Source organism: Phyllobates terribilis, unplaced genomic scaffold (genome assembly GCF_046119375.1).
Source record: "Phyllobates terribilis strain yellow unplaced genomic scaffold, ASM4611937v1 Scaffold_4__5_contigs__length_816908805, whole genome shotgun sequence".
Lineage (NCBI taxonomy): Eukaryota > Metazoa > Chordata > Amphibia > Anura > Dendrobatidae > Phyllobates > Phyllobates terribilis.
Window position 1 is genome coordinate 35,902,387 of NW_027362764.1, and position 14,959 is coordinate 35,917,345.

A 14,959-nucleotide genomic window follows, 5' to 3' on the forward strand; every position below is an offset into this window, starting at 1 on the left:
TCTCCTGTGTGAATTCTCTCATGGCTAATGAGAAGTGCTTTTGACGCGCCCCCTGGGCCATGGGGTACTCGATGCTGGGCCGGTCGTTGCTAGGGGAGATGTCACAGTGATGGTGACCCGGTCCGTGGCCCAGGGCGGTCAATCAAAAGGGGAATATTTACAGGGGATGTATAGTTTTTATATACAGTTCGTGACGCCACCTGTGGTATGCGGCTAAAGGGAGCCGCCGCTGCGGAGAAGGTCCTCTGGAGCTGTTGTTAATGCAGCAGAGTTTGTTTAGCTCTCCACAGGTAGAGCTAAGCTCCAGGGCTGTGTAGATGTTAAAGATGTAGCTGTGTAGTGCAGGGGGTGATGGCGCGGCAGTAATAATCGACAGAGATAGTGGGGTGCAGTCTTCAGAGTTTACTCACAGTTATTAAGTTCCTCAGGTTGCACTTTCCGGATTACGACCTCCCACGTTGCGCTGCGTTCACCAGGCATGGGTTCAACAAACTCCCAGGTGTTTCAAGAGTGCCTTACAGGACCCTGTTCTATATGCCCTTCTCAGCCGTCTTCCTGTGCTGGCCCTCACCCTTCTTGCCCTGCGCCTCACCAAACAATGTCCCAAGCTGGTATCCTCGGATCTTTCTGGGCAACCTGGAGTTCCCTGGATCCTATGTGGTTACCTTTTTGGCGACTTGAGTGCAAATGTGGCAACTGCACCCTGAAAGTACAGAAGCCTCCGGTTTCCAGTTGAACTTTGTAATTCTCACTGATTAGGGGCCGGTCCCCTCTGCGGCTCGATTCCTCCACGGCCTGGCAGATTTGGGTGTACGGGTGGCCTCCAGCACTGCCCGTACCCCTGGGATCCCTTCTTCACTCCTGGAGCCTTCCTCCTGCTCCTCTCCTCCTCAGTCTGTCCTGGGCCTCCCTGGCTAGGCCCTCCTCCTCCTGAGCTGAGCTCCTGCAAAGCTCCTGCTCCCTCTACTTCTCCTCCCAGACTGAACTGTCCTTTCAAGATGGCTTCTCTATTTATATCACTTCTTCCAATGCTCCCCTGATTTACTTCCTCCACCAACACCCACTACATGGATCCCCCTCTCTTGGTACCCCCCACTCCAGCCAGGGACAGGGCTCAGCAGGAAAGCAACGCATCTTGCCCTTCCTGCTGGTCTGGAGTAGTGTAGTGTTGGATGCAGGTGTTAGGGTCCCGGGCAGCACTCTATCCTTACCTGAGAGTGAGATACCACACCTCTGGGTGAGATGCAGTACCTCTGTGGCGACTGAACCCTCAGGGGCGCCACACTTTCACAGTAAAACATTTCCCACATTCTGAACAGGAAAATGGCTCCTCTCCTGTGTGAATTCTCTCATGACTAGCAAGATATTTTTTCACAGTAAAACATTTCTCACATTTTGAACAGGAAAATGGCTTCTCTCCTGTTTGAATTCTCTCATGAGTAACAAGTTTTGCTTTCTCATTAAAACATTTTTCCCATTCTGAACATGAATATGGCTTCTCTCCTGTGTGAATTATTTTGTGTCTAATAAAAGTGGGCTTCTGAGCAAAACATTTCCCACATTCTGAACATGAATATGGCTTCTCTCCTGTGTGAATTCTTTATTGTGTAGCAAGATGTGATTTATGAGCAAAACATTTTTCACATTCTGAACAGGAAAATGGCTTCTCTCCTGTGTGAATTTTCTCATGACTAACAAGGTTTGATTTCTCAGTAAAACATTTTTCACATTCTGAACAGGAATATGGTTTCTCTCCTGTGTGAATTATCTCATGTGTGATAAGTTATAATTTATCTGTAAAACATTTCTCACTTTCTGAATGTAAAAACGGTTTCTTGCTTCTGGGACAACTTTGTTCTTCCATACTTTCTTTGTGAATTTCATTTTTCTTAACATCCCATGCTGAAATGAGAGATAGTACTTTTTTAAAAGAATCATCTGATTTAAAATCTGAAGATCTCACATGTTCTTCTGAGCTTCTGGTATCGTTATCTGCCATAAATCTGATGTTATGAGTTTTGAATAATGTTTACTGTCAACAATATATATACTGTAAATAGGAAAAAATAGAAAAGATTCCAAATGAATTGCAAGGTATGTGTTACATACCTGGCGGCGTCCTTGCATAGTGGTCCATCTCCCACTGTGCAAGACCGCGCACTTGATCTCCAGTCCAGACTACCACTTTGGCTTCTTTCCATGTTGTCTGCTTTGCTTTGCTCTGTCTGTTTAGGGCGACACCCGCCGAACTTCCTGTTTCTTGTAGCTGCTGCAGACACACCCCTGATGCGCCCTCAGCCTATTGCTGTCTGTCACCTGGTATTTAACCCAGCTCCTCCCTGGAATCCTTGCCTGAGCATTGTGTTCTGTCAGTTGGCTTCTGGTCACTGACATGCCAGGTCCTGTCCATGTTTCCTGCCTTGCGGTATCAGTTCCTGTGTCTGAACTGAGTCCTGTCTGTGTTCTCTTGCCAGCTGCCTTTCCTGAAGGCTGTATTTCCAGGCCCGTGTGAACACGCTCTTTGCCTGTTCATCTCGCCCTCTGGGGGCCGCATATCCAGACTCGCTCCTGTATTTGTTTCAGTACAGTTCCTGTCTGAACTATCTCCTAAACCTGCTTCCTGTTTCTCTCTATGTCCGTACCTTCTCTTTCTCCTGCATTGTCTGAACCAGCACTTGGCTTTACCTTGGCTCGTTCCTGTATTTTGTTGCAGTAACAGTTCCTGTCTGAACTGTCTCCTAAACCTGCTTCCTGTTTTTCTCTATGTCCGTACCCTCCCTTTTTCTGCAGAGTCTGAACCTGCTCCTAACTCCTACTCGTTGTCGCTGTACTTCCGTTTGTGAGTTTATAGTCCACTCGTTACCTCATTGCAAGTATCTAGTGTGTATCTGGTTCTGCCTTTCCCTTTCTGTCTGTTCCGTGTGAACAGAGCCCTGTCCCCCCTGCCCTGCCTTGCTCACCTCTTCTGCGGTTTCCGCTCTGCCTTGCTTACCGCTCCGGCGGTTCTAGCCTGCTCTGCCTCGCTGACCGCTCTTGCGGTTTCCGCTCTGCTCTGCCTCGCTCACCGCTCTTGCGGTTTCCGCTCTGCTCTGCCTTGCTCACCGCTCTTGCGGTTTCCGCTCTGTTCTGCCTTGCTCACCGCTTCTGCGGTTTCCGCTCAGCTCTGCCTTGCTTACTGTTCCGGCGGTTCTAGCCTGCTCTGCCTTGCTCACCGCTTCTGCGGTTTCCGCTTTGCTCTGCCTTGCTTACCGCTCCGGCGGTTCTAGCCTGCTCTGCCTTGCTCACCGCTCTTGCGGTTTCCGCTCTGCTCTGCCTTGCTCACCGCTCTTGCGGTTTCCGCTCTGTTCTGCCTTGCTCACCGCTCTTGCGGTTTCCGCTCTGCTCTGCCTTGCTCACCGCTCTTGCGGTTCCCGCTCTGCTCTGCCTTGCTTACCGCTCTTGCGGTTCCCGCTCTGCTCTGCCTTGCTCACCGCTCTTGCGGTTCCCGCTCTGCCCTGCCTTGGTCACCGCTCTTGCGGTTCCCGCTCTGCTCTGCCTTGGTCACCGCTCTTGCGGTTCCCGCTCTGCTCTGCCTTGCTCACCGCTCTTGCGGTTCCCGCTCTGCTCTGCCTTGCTCTCTGTTTCGGCAGTCTCTCTCTGCTCTTGCCCGCCGCTCCGGGCGGTCTCACTCTGCTGTGTTTGTCTACCGCATCTGCGGTTCTGTTCCTGAGTCCCAGTCTGTACTGGGTCCTATCCACTCTGTGCTCCAACCTGTCGTACCTGCCAGTACCTCCCTGCCTGCATACCAGTCGTGCTTGCCAGCATCCACCCGTCTGCATGCCAGCCGTGTCTGCCAATACCCCCCAGTCTGTGTGCCAGTCTAACCTACCAGTTCCTGTATTCCCCTGTGTGGGCCAACAGCCGTGTCCGGAGTCTGACCTGGAGTAGACCCTGGTCCCTCTGCTCGGTTCCTCCCTGGTGCACTGGCGTCGTATGCCGTCGTGCGACCTTGGTCGGATCGGGCAGATACTTAGTTACGCCCCTCCAGGCACTCTCCGGTTCATGGTCCAGTGGAACTACTAAACACGAACACGCCAGTCTGTCCGGGCGTGTGAATTACAGTATGTAGCAAAGCAGAATCAAGGAGCACCATAAAGACTTTACACGAATGAGAGACATCCTTCAGGACAGCAGATGGATTGCATGGCATTACCCAAAGAGACACAGATTTGTATTATACATGATTCTAGTTTAAGGGTATCGGCCCTGACTGGAAAGATACGGATTTGCTCTATTTGACCATCAGAGAGACCATGAATATGTTGTTTGGGGTTGCTAGGAGGGACCCACCGGTCGCCTGCAACCCACGGAGACATTCGGAAAAGCCAGATTGGGACCCAACGGTCATCTGGCCCCATGGAAACTCTCGGAGAGGCCAGGCTGGGACCCTCGGGTCTCTTGGCCTTGTACCTCGATGGACTGTAAGCTTCCTAAGCTTGCCACTACCTTCTCTCTGTGGGTCCCGCCAGAAGTGGGGGGCCACTGGTTGAGGTAGTTGGCCCTGTAAGTCTCCAAAGTTGCAGCTGTTCTATCCCAGGCGGGTGGAGAAGGAAGGGTGAGACTGTGTAATGTTGTACCATCTTGGGTATTTGCTGGGACTGTTCTGTGTGTTTATTGTCCACTTTGTGGTTCAATAAAGTATTGTCATGCTGTTTTACCCTTACCCTGTGTTGTCTGAATAGTGTTACGCCCACCGAAGACCCCGGGTCTTCACAATATCTTTGATAATTTTGTATTTTAATATCAGCTTTATAAGTATTATTCATAAATTGTGATGAGCGAATTTGTTCGAAATCTGAACTTACAACTTAAATTCAACACGAATATGGCACATTTGGATTCGTGATCGGAAATGCAAGCAAAATTTCTTAAATTCTGGAAAAATCGGCAACGTTAGGCAAATAAGTGCGTAAACATAATTGCGAGGCAACTACAGCATTTTTAAGTTTTCTAGCATAGGGCTTGTGTATGATAAGCGGAGGGACGTGATAGATGAGTGGGGGGGCTGGTGATAGCTCAGAACAGGTCAGATCAACGGCACGCTTGTAATTTTTTTTTCTTCCTGTAGGCGGTAACTTTATGTCAGGAAAGTGCGGCTAGCCAATCAGAGAGCAAGAAGCATCCACACTGTCCAGACAAAAGTGATTCTGCAATTGGCTGCTGAAATCACATGTCCTCTCTATATAAAAAGCAGCCATGTTCCCTTAGCGCCATTTTATGCCTGTCACTGCTGGAAACAGACGCTGATCCTGTGTAATGAGAGATATTAGCTGGATAGATGGGCGCTTGTTTGGAAGTCAGATAGTGTAGATAAGTTCTCTGCTGTGCACCTATTCAATCGACCTTGCAGCACTTTTTTTTTCTTGTGCAATTACTGAGATTCTGACAGAAAGAGCAGGGCCCAGGCCATAAAACAGTGTTGTTCATCGGTTGTATTGTGCAACATGCACGAGTATACCTTCAATCTAGTTTTGCACTTGCTAATGTTATAAAGCAAGCAAGCCCTTATTAGGCCACTTTTTGATTATGTGGGGTTGAAATTCAGCTATCTGCAGAGCTTGTCAGCGCAGAGCTTCTGAGTGCAGAGCACAAAAACCTTTTTTTTTAAATTTATTAATATGATAATGCAAGCTGTGTTAGCCCAGTTTGTAATTTTTTTGGTACTTGAACTTCAGCTTTATGCACAGTAAAACAAATATATTTTTTCTGTTGGCAGGCAGAGTCCACAAAAGATTTTTTTGTGTCACAAGCATGATACATTCTGCTAAAAGCCACCTGCTACGATAGTGGCGTTGAAGTTCAGCTGTTTTCAGAGTAAAAAAATTGTTTTTTGTCTTGCTAGGCAGAGCCCACAAAAGATTTTTTTGTGTCGCAAATGTGATACATTCTGCTAAATGCCACCTACTATTTTAGTGGCGGTGAACTTCACCTGTTTCCAAAGTAAAAAAAATATTTTTTTTGTCTTGCTAGGCAGAGTCCACAAAATATTTTTTGGTGTCGCAAACATGATACACTCTGCTAAAAGCCACCTACTATTTTAGTGACGGTGAGATTCAGCTGTATACAGAGCTCATGCAGAGTAAAAAAATCTATTTTTTACTGTGACTAACGTGATGCAGCAGGCTAGATCTGAGTTTGAAATACAGTACAGACCAAAAGTTTGGACACACCTTCTCATTTAAAGATTTTTCTGTATTTTCATGACTATGAAAATTGTACATTCACACTGAAGGCATCAAAACTATGAATTAACACACATGGAATTATATACTTAACAAAAAAGTGTGAAACAACTGAAAATATGTCTTACATTCTAGGTTCTTCAAAGTAGCCACCTTTTGCTTTGATGACTGCTTTGCACACTCTTGGCATTCTCTTGATGAGCTTCAAGAGGTAGTCACCGGAAATGGTCTTCCAACAATCTTGAAGGAGCTCCCAGAGATGATTAACACTTGTTGGCCCTTTTGCCTTCACTCTGCGGTCCAGCTCACCCCAAACCATCTCGATTGGGTTCAGGTCTGGTGACTGTGGAGGCCAGGTCATCTGGCGTAGCACCCCATCACTCTCTTTCTTGGTCAAATAGCCCTTACACAGCCTGGAGGTGTGTTTGGGGTCATTGTCCTGTTGAAAAATAAATGATGGTCCAACTAAACGCAAACCGGATGGAATAGCATGCCGCTGTAAGATGCTGTGGTAGCCATGAGGGTTCAGTAAGCCTTCAATTTTGAATAAATCCCCAACAGTGTCACCAGCAAAGCACCCCTACACCATCACACCTCCTCCTCCATGCTTCACGGTGGGAACCAGGCATGTAGAGTCCATCCGTTCACCTTTTCAGCGTTGCACAAAGACACGGTGGTTGGAACCAAAGATCTCAAATGTGGACTCATCAGACCAAAGCACAGATTTCCACTGGTCTAATGTCTATTCCTTGTGTTCTTTAGCCCAAACAAGTCTCTTCTGCTTGTTACCTGTCCTTAGCAGTGGTTTCCTAGCAGCTATTTTACCATGAAGGCCTGCTGCACAAAGTCTCCTCTTTACAGTTGTTGTAGAGATATGTCTGCTGCTAGAACTCTGTATGGCATTGACCTGGTCTCTAATCTGAGCTGCTGTTAACCTGCGATTTCTGAGGCTGGTGACTCGGATAAACTTATTCTCAGAAGCAGAGGTGACTTTTGGTCTTCCTTTCATGGGGCGGTGCTCATGTGAGCCAGTTTCTTTGTAGCGCTTGATGGTTTTTGCAACTTCACTTGGGGACACTTTCAAAGTTTTCCCAATTTTTCGCACTGACTGACCTTCATTTCTAAAAGTAATGATGGCCCCTTGTTTTTCTTTACTTAGCTGCTTTTTTCTTGCCATAATACAAATTCTAACAGTCTATTCAGTAGGACTATCAGCTGTGTATCCACCTGACTTCTGCACAACACAACTGATGGTCCCAACCCCATTTATAAGGCAAGAAATCCCACTTATTAAATCTGACAGGGCACATCTGTGAAGTGAAAACCATTTCCGGTGACTACCTCTTGAAGCTCATCAAGAGAATGCCAAGAGTGTGCAAAGCAGTCATCAAAGCAAAAGGTGGCTACTTTGAAGAACCTAGAATATAAGACATATTTTCAGTTGTTTCACACTTTTTTGTTAAGTATATAATTCCACATGTGTTAATTCATAGTTTTGATGCCTTCAGTGAGAATGTACAATTTTCAAAGTAATGAAAATACAGAAAAATCTTTAAATGAGAAGGTGTATCCAAACTTTTGGTCTGTACTGTATCTTGGAGCATATATTCTATGTTATACAGGCCTCATCCACAGTCAAAAAATACTTTCTTCGATTCCTAACATAATACAGCAGGGGAGATCTCAGTTTGAAATTGTTCGTAGCATATCTCCTATGTTATACAGGCCTCATCCACACTAAAAAAATACTTTCTTCTGTTACTATTGTCATATACTAGGGGACATCTTAGGGTGCCAAGGGAGGGTGGTTCATTATGATGAAGGGGGGTTAGCGATACCAGAAAAACTGTTAGTGAAGGTGTTAGTGAAGGAGAGGAACAAATGGAAGAGGAAGAGGTGATGGGCGAGCAACAGTCAGAACATGAAGAGGATAATCATCCCCTCTCTTTTTGTGTTTGGCAGGGGGGAATGGCGGAAACAAGCATCCGAATTACCCAGCCACCAACACAGCATAGGCTTGAACCTCATGAAAGAGCCCGACATATGAATGCTTTCTTGCTGCACTATCTGCAACATGATCCCTGTATAGTTATGATTCGAAAAAGTGCTGATTTATGGGTTGCCACTCTGTTAGATCCACGTTAAAATAGTAAATTTTGCAGATGCTTCCCGCCCTGGAAAGGGACCCGCAAATGCTGGAGTATCGAAACACGTTTTTACACAACCTTAACATAGGTTTTCCCCAAGCCAGCAGTGAGGCACACAGAGTTCATCGCAGCTCTACACTTCCAACCTCCAGCACGTCAATTTGTCAACGTCAAAATATTAGCAGCAGCAGTAGTGTAAGTGGCAGAAGCAATTTCTGTGAGTCCTTTCACACATTTTTTAGACAAGCTCGTGCACCTGCACAACAGAGTACAAGTCTGACACATGGTGAATGACTTGAAAGGATGGTGCACCTGTTATTGAGTCTCCATCTGCTGCGTTGGTTGTAGTGGAAGAGGTTTTGGTTTTTGGAAATTTCTAGTGAAATTGATGCCACTTTGCTGCTGTCTGCCACTAATTTTTGGAAATGTTGAGAGTCCTGATTAGATCTCCATTTACTGTGTTGGCTGTAGTGGAAGATGTTTCTGTCTCCATTAAACTACTTCTACTCTGGTGAAAATGATGCCACTTTGGTGGTGCTCCTAATTTAGTGAAATGTAAACCCTTCTGATTGAGTCTCCATCTACTGGGTTGGCTGTACTGGAAGGGGTGTTAGTCCTAATTACACTATTTCTACTGTAGTGAACTTAATGCCACTTTGCTGGTGTCTGCCACTAATTTTTGGAAATGTGGAGAATCCTGATTGGGTCTCCATCTATTGTGTTGGCTGTAGTGGAAGAGATTTCGGTCTCCCTTAAACTACTTTTACGCTGGTGAAATTGATGCCACTTTGGTGGTGTTAAGCCCTAATTTAGGGAAATGTAAGCACTTCTGATTGAGTCTCCATCTACTGGGTTGGCTATAATGGAAGAGGTGTCATCCCAATTTTACAATTTGTACTGTACTGAAATTGATGCCACTTTACTGGTGTCTGCCACTAATATTTGGAAATGTGGAGAATCCTGATTAGGTCTCCATCTATTGGGTTTGGCTGTAGTGGAAGAGGTTTCTGTCTCCATTAAACTACTTCTACTCTGTTGAAATTGATGCCACTTTGGTGGTATTAGGCCCTAATTTAGGGAAATGTGAACACTCCTGATTGAGTCTCCATCTACTGGGTTGGCTATAATGGAAGAGATGTCGTTCCTCATTCTACAATTTCTACTGTACTGAAATTGATGCCACTTTGCTGGTGTCTGCCACAAATTTTTGGAAATGTGGAAAATCCTGATTGGGTCTCCATTAGTGTTGAGCGAACATGCTCAACACTGCTCGGTACTCGCCCGAGCATCACGCTACTCGGGATGTTCGGCGAGCACCGAGCATTTCCGGGTTACTCGGGCGGGAGCTCGGGTCTCCGCCCTGCATGTTTGGCGCTCTTTACAGAGCCAATGAACATGCAGGGATTGCCAGCCAGTCACTGTAATGCTGCAGCCATGTTGGTTGTGGGCATTGCAGTGATTGGCTGGCCGCACAGCGTCACCTCGAGTATTTAAAACCGGGCGCCGCCATCTTGGACACAGTCGCTCCGGATTAGACAGTGTAGGGACAGCGCTGCTGATTTAGGGAGAGATATAAACTGCGAAAGTGTAGTGTAGGGTCTGTAAAGGCTGCCAGAACAAACAAACAGTCCTTTTCAGGACTAATATCCATCCCAGATACCAGGCTGGCAGGCTGTATAGGAAACACAGTGGTTATACCAGCAAACGCTGCATTACAGTCCTGTGTGCTCCTGTTGCTGAAATTGCTGGACTTAGCACCAGGTGTCGGGGGCCAGGAAAAATCCTTTTTTTTTCATCTAAATCCTCCATTTTTTTTCCTCCTTCACACTGTACAAATACCCGTCTTATTAACCTTTTGGTGTGTCCCCTCCCCCCCCCCAAAAAAAGCGTGTCTCTGATTTTTCAGACACAAATATAACTGTTGAAAATAATCTGGCGTAGGCTAGAGAAACAGAAGTGTTGTTTTGCACTTCCACGGTTCAAACCTCTGTATTATCCATGTTGGGCCATTTGTATCTAAAAAAAAAAACAGTTTGAGTGTGTCGCTCACTGTTCAGCCGCAAATCTATATATTTAAAAAAGTCTGGTATACCCCAGTAAACAATAACTGTGGTTTTGCCATCCCACGGTAAAAAGTCTCTATTATTCAGGTTTTGGTATATTTTCCGTAAAGAAAAACAGTAGTGTCTCCTGACTGTTGTGACACAAAAATATATCTGTTGAAAATAGTCTTGTGTAGGCCCGACATCCCAGTGTGGTTTCGCAGTTCCATGGGTCAAATCGCTGTACTATCCAGTTTTTGACCTTTGGTATCTAAAAAAAAAGCAGTTTGAGTGTGTCGCTCACTGTTCAGCCGCAAATATCTCTATTTAAAAAAGTATGGTATACCCCAGTAAACAATAACTGTGGTTTTGCCATCCCACGGTAAAAAATCTCTATTATTCAGGTTTTGGTATATTTTCCATAAAGAAAAACAGTAGTGTCTCCGGACTGTTGTGACACAAAAATATATCTGTTGAAAATAGTCTTGTGTAGACCCGACATCCCAGTGTGGTTTCGCAGTTCCATGGGTCAAATCGCTGTACTATTCAGTTTTGGGCCTTTGGTATCTAAAAAAAAGCAGTTTGAGTGTGTCGCTCACTGTTCAGCCGCAAATATCTCTATTTAAAAAAGTGTGGTATACCCCAGTAAACAATAACTGTGGTTTTGCCATCCCACGGTAAAAAATCTCTATTATTCAGCTTTTGGTAGTTTTTTCCGTAAAGAAAAACAGTAGTGTCTCCTGACTGTTGTGACACAAAAATATATCTGTTGAAAATAGTCTTGTGTAGGCCCGACATCCCAGTGTGGTTTCGCAGTTCCATGGGTCAAATCGCTGTACTATCCAGTTTTGGGCCTTTGGTATCTAAAAAAAAAGCAGTTTGAGTGTGTCGCTCACTGTTCAGCCGCAAATATCTCTATTTAAAAAAGTGTGGCATACCCCAGTAAACAATAACTGTGGTTTTGCCATCCCACGGTAAAAAATCTCTATTATTCAGCTTTTGGTAGTTTTTTCCATAAAGAAAAACAGTAGTGTCTCCTGACTGTTGTGACACAAAAATAAATCTGTTGAAAATAGTCTTGTGTAGGCCCGACATCCCAGTGTGGTTTCGCAGTTCCATGGGTCAAATCGCTGTACTATCCAGTTTTGGGCCTTTGGTATCTAAAAAAAAAGCAGTTTGAGTGTGTCGCTCACTGTTCAGCCGCAAATATCTCTATTTAAAAAAGTGTGGCATACCCCAGTAAACAATAACTGTGGTTTTGCCATCCCACGGTAAAAAATCTCTATTATTCAGCTTTTGGTAGTTTTTTCCATAAAGAAAAACAGTAGTGTCTCCTGACTGTTGTGACACAAAAATATATCTGTTGAAAATAGTCTTGTGTAGGCCCGACATCCCAGTGTGGTTTCGCAGTTCCACGGGTCAAATCGCTGTACTATCCAGTTTTGGGCCTTTGGTATCTAAAAAAAAAGCAGTTTGAGTGTGTCGCTCACTGTTCAGCCGCAAATATCTCTATTTAAAAAAGTGTGGCATACCCCAGTAAACAATAACTGTGGTTTTGCCATCCCACGGTAAAAAATCTCTATTATTCAGCTTTTGGTAGTTTTTTCCATAAAGAAAAACAGTAGTGTCTCCTGACTGTTGTGACACAAAAATATATCTGTTGAAAATAGTCTTGTGTAGGCCCGACATCCCAGTGTGGTTTCGCAGTTCCACGGGTCAAATCGCTGTACTATCCAGTTTTGGGCCTTTGGTATCTAAAAAAAAAGCAGTTTGAGTGTGTCGCTCACTGTTCAGCCGCAAATATCTCTATTTAAAAAAGTGTGGTATACCCCAGTAAACAATAACTGTGCTTTTCCTCTTCCACGGTTCTAATCTACTCTTTATTACCCTTTTTTCATTGATAGTGCAAGTGTAAGCTATTTTACTTCATTTACAATGGGCAAGGCGCGTGGCAAGGGACGTGGAAGTGGACGTTCTGGTGATGGTTCGTGCAGAGGACGGGGCCGTGGCCAAGGTGAAAATGTGCCACAACCAACAGCCACATCTTCTCGCTCCCACTTCTTGACCGAATTACTAGGGAAGCACAGAACAACACCAGCATTGAGAACTGATCAGTGTGAACAGGTTATTAATTGGATAGCAGATAATACTTCCAGTTACCTGGGCACCACCACCTCCGGTCTGTCTTCCACATGGTCAACTCTTAGTAGCCGTGAGTCTCGACCGCATACTCCTCCTCACCCTGATGCTCCTTCCTCCCACCATGCCGAGTGTCGTCAGACAGCAAGTGATCCCACACTTGAACACTCTGAAGAGCTGTTCACTGGTCCATTTCCATATTTGGGCCCCTCGTCTGATACGCTTGAAGTGGTGGAAGAGGAAATACCATGTTGTGATGCCCAAATATTTGAACAGCCACGGCCACAGGAAGTCGACGTTGGAAATCTGTCACAAGAGGTGGACGATGACGAAACACAATTGCCAGGAAGTGAGGAGGAGGATCGTGGTGCGCAAGTGGAAGAGGAGGAGGTGGTGGATGATCTAGTAACTGACCCAACGTGGAAGGAGGACATGCAGAGTGAGGCCAGCAGCACACAGGGGGAGGGAGGCAGAGTACCCCAACAGGCAGGAAGAAGCAGTGTGGTGGCCGCAGACAGAAGGCAGGTAACCGTTCCCCGTAACACCAACACGAGGGACGTTGCCAGTACAAGCTGTAGGTCTTCCAGAGTCTGGAATTTTTTTAAAGACTCTGCTGATAACCCCAAAAAGGCCATATGTTCCACCTGCCATGCCAGCATCAGCAGGGGTGACAAAACTACCAGCCTGACCACCACCAGCATGATCAGGCACATAGCAGCAAAGCACCCGACTTTGTGGGGCAAAACCCAGGGTCCACGACCAGTGTCAGCGGGTGTCACCACTGCTTCTTCCACTGTTGTGCATGCAATAGAACCCCCTGCTGTGTGTGCAAGGCAATCCCCTGTCCATACTGCATGTAAAGATGCCCCCTCCACTCAGTCTTCACTTGTTATGGCAGTTTCTCAAGAAACAGCATCAACGTCCACCTAAACGTCCCAACGCAGCGTTCAATTGTCCATATCCCAGACCTTTGAACGAAAGTGGAAATTCGCAGCTAACGCCCCACAGGCCACAGTCCTAAATTCGCACATTTCACGACTGCTTGCGTTGGAAATGCTGCCTTTTAGGCTGGTGGAGACGGAATCCTTCCGCAATCTTATGGCGGTTGCTGTCCCTCGGTACTCGGTCCCCAGCCGACACTATTTTGCCCGGTGTGCCATCCCCGCACTACACAAGCACGTGTCCCAAAGCATCTGCCGTGCCCTTAACAACGCAGTTACTGGGAGAGTCCACCTGACAACGGACACATGGACAAGTGCTTGTGGCCAGGGACGGTACATCTCTCTGACGGCACACTGGGTAAACATAGTGGAAGCCGGGACCCAGTCGGACCTTGGGACGGAACACATCCTCCCCACACCGAGGATTGCGGGCCCTATGTCTGTCAGAGTTGCCCCCACAGTGTACAGCTCCTGCGCATCCTCCTCCTCCTCATGTTCAGCCTCCATCTCAGATATCACCACATCAGTTACAAGCTGGAAGCATTGCAGTACTGCCTCCGCCAAGCGGCAACAGGCTGTGCTGAAACTCATAAGCTTAGGTGATAAACCTAACACTGCTTGTGAGTTGTGGACAGCTGTGAAAGAGCAGGCAGATCTGTGGCTGAGACCACTGAACCTACATCCCGGCATGGTCGTGTGTGACAATGGCCATAACCTGGTGGCGGCTCTGAAGCGAGGTGAGATCACACACGTACCATGCCTGGCTCATGTGCTTAACCTCGTGGTTCAGCGGTTTCTTAAATCGTACCCCGAGTTGCCAGATCTGCTCGTGAAAGTACGCCGCCTGTCAGCTCATTTTCGCAAGTCGGCTACAGCTTCCGCCGCCCTTGCTGTGTTGCAGCAGCGTTTGCAGCTTCCGGCACACCGACTGGTGTGTGATGTCCCCACACGTTGGAACTCTACCCTCCACATGTTGCAAAGGATTTGTGAGCAGAAGAGAGCAGTTGTGGAGTACCAGCTGCAACAAGGCCGTCGATATTCAGGTCAGACTCCACACATAAGACCTCAGGAGTGGACCTGGATGTCTGACATATGTACCATCCTGACAAACTTTGAGGAGGCCACCAAGATGGTGAGTGGCGATGACGCCATCATTAGTGTCAGCATCCCACTTGTCTGTCTTTTGCAACGCTCTCTGCAGAGAATTAAAGAGGAGGCATTGCAGCCAGAATGTGATGAGATGGATCAATAAGCCGTAGCGGGCGATTACACACAGCCCAGCCTCATCTCATCCCAATGTGCATTGGGGGACAATGAGGGAGAGGAGGAGGAGGAGGAGGAGGAAGAACAGGAGCTGCTATCATGCGTTGTAGACGGTAGTACCTGTACAAGTGTCATACAGTCGGTTCAGCATGGGTGGCCTGAGGACAGGGGGGAGGAGGAAGAGGAGGAGGAGGAGAGCATGGTCA

At 46.6% G+C, this 14,959-nt stretch overlaps 1 pseudogene; it reads right to left on the reverse strand.

The window, feature by feature from the left end:
- Positions 1-376: 376 nt before the first annotated feature.
- Positions 377-14,959, reverse strand: part of LOC141264867 (uncharacterized) — an 86,547-nt pseudogene continuing 71,964 nt past the window's right edge.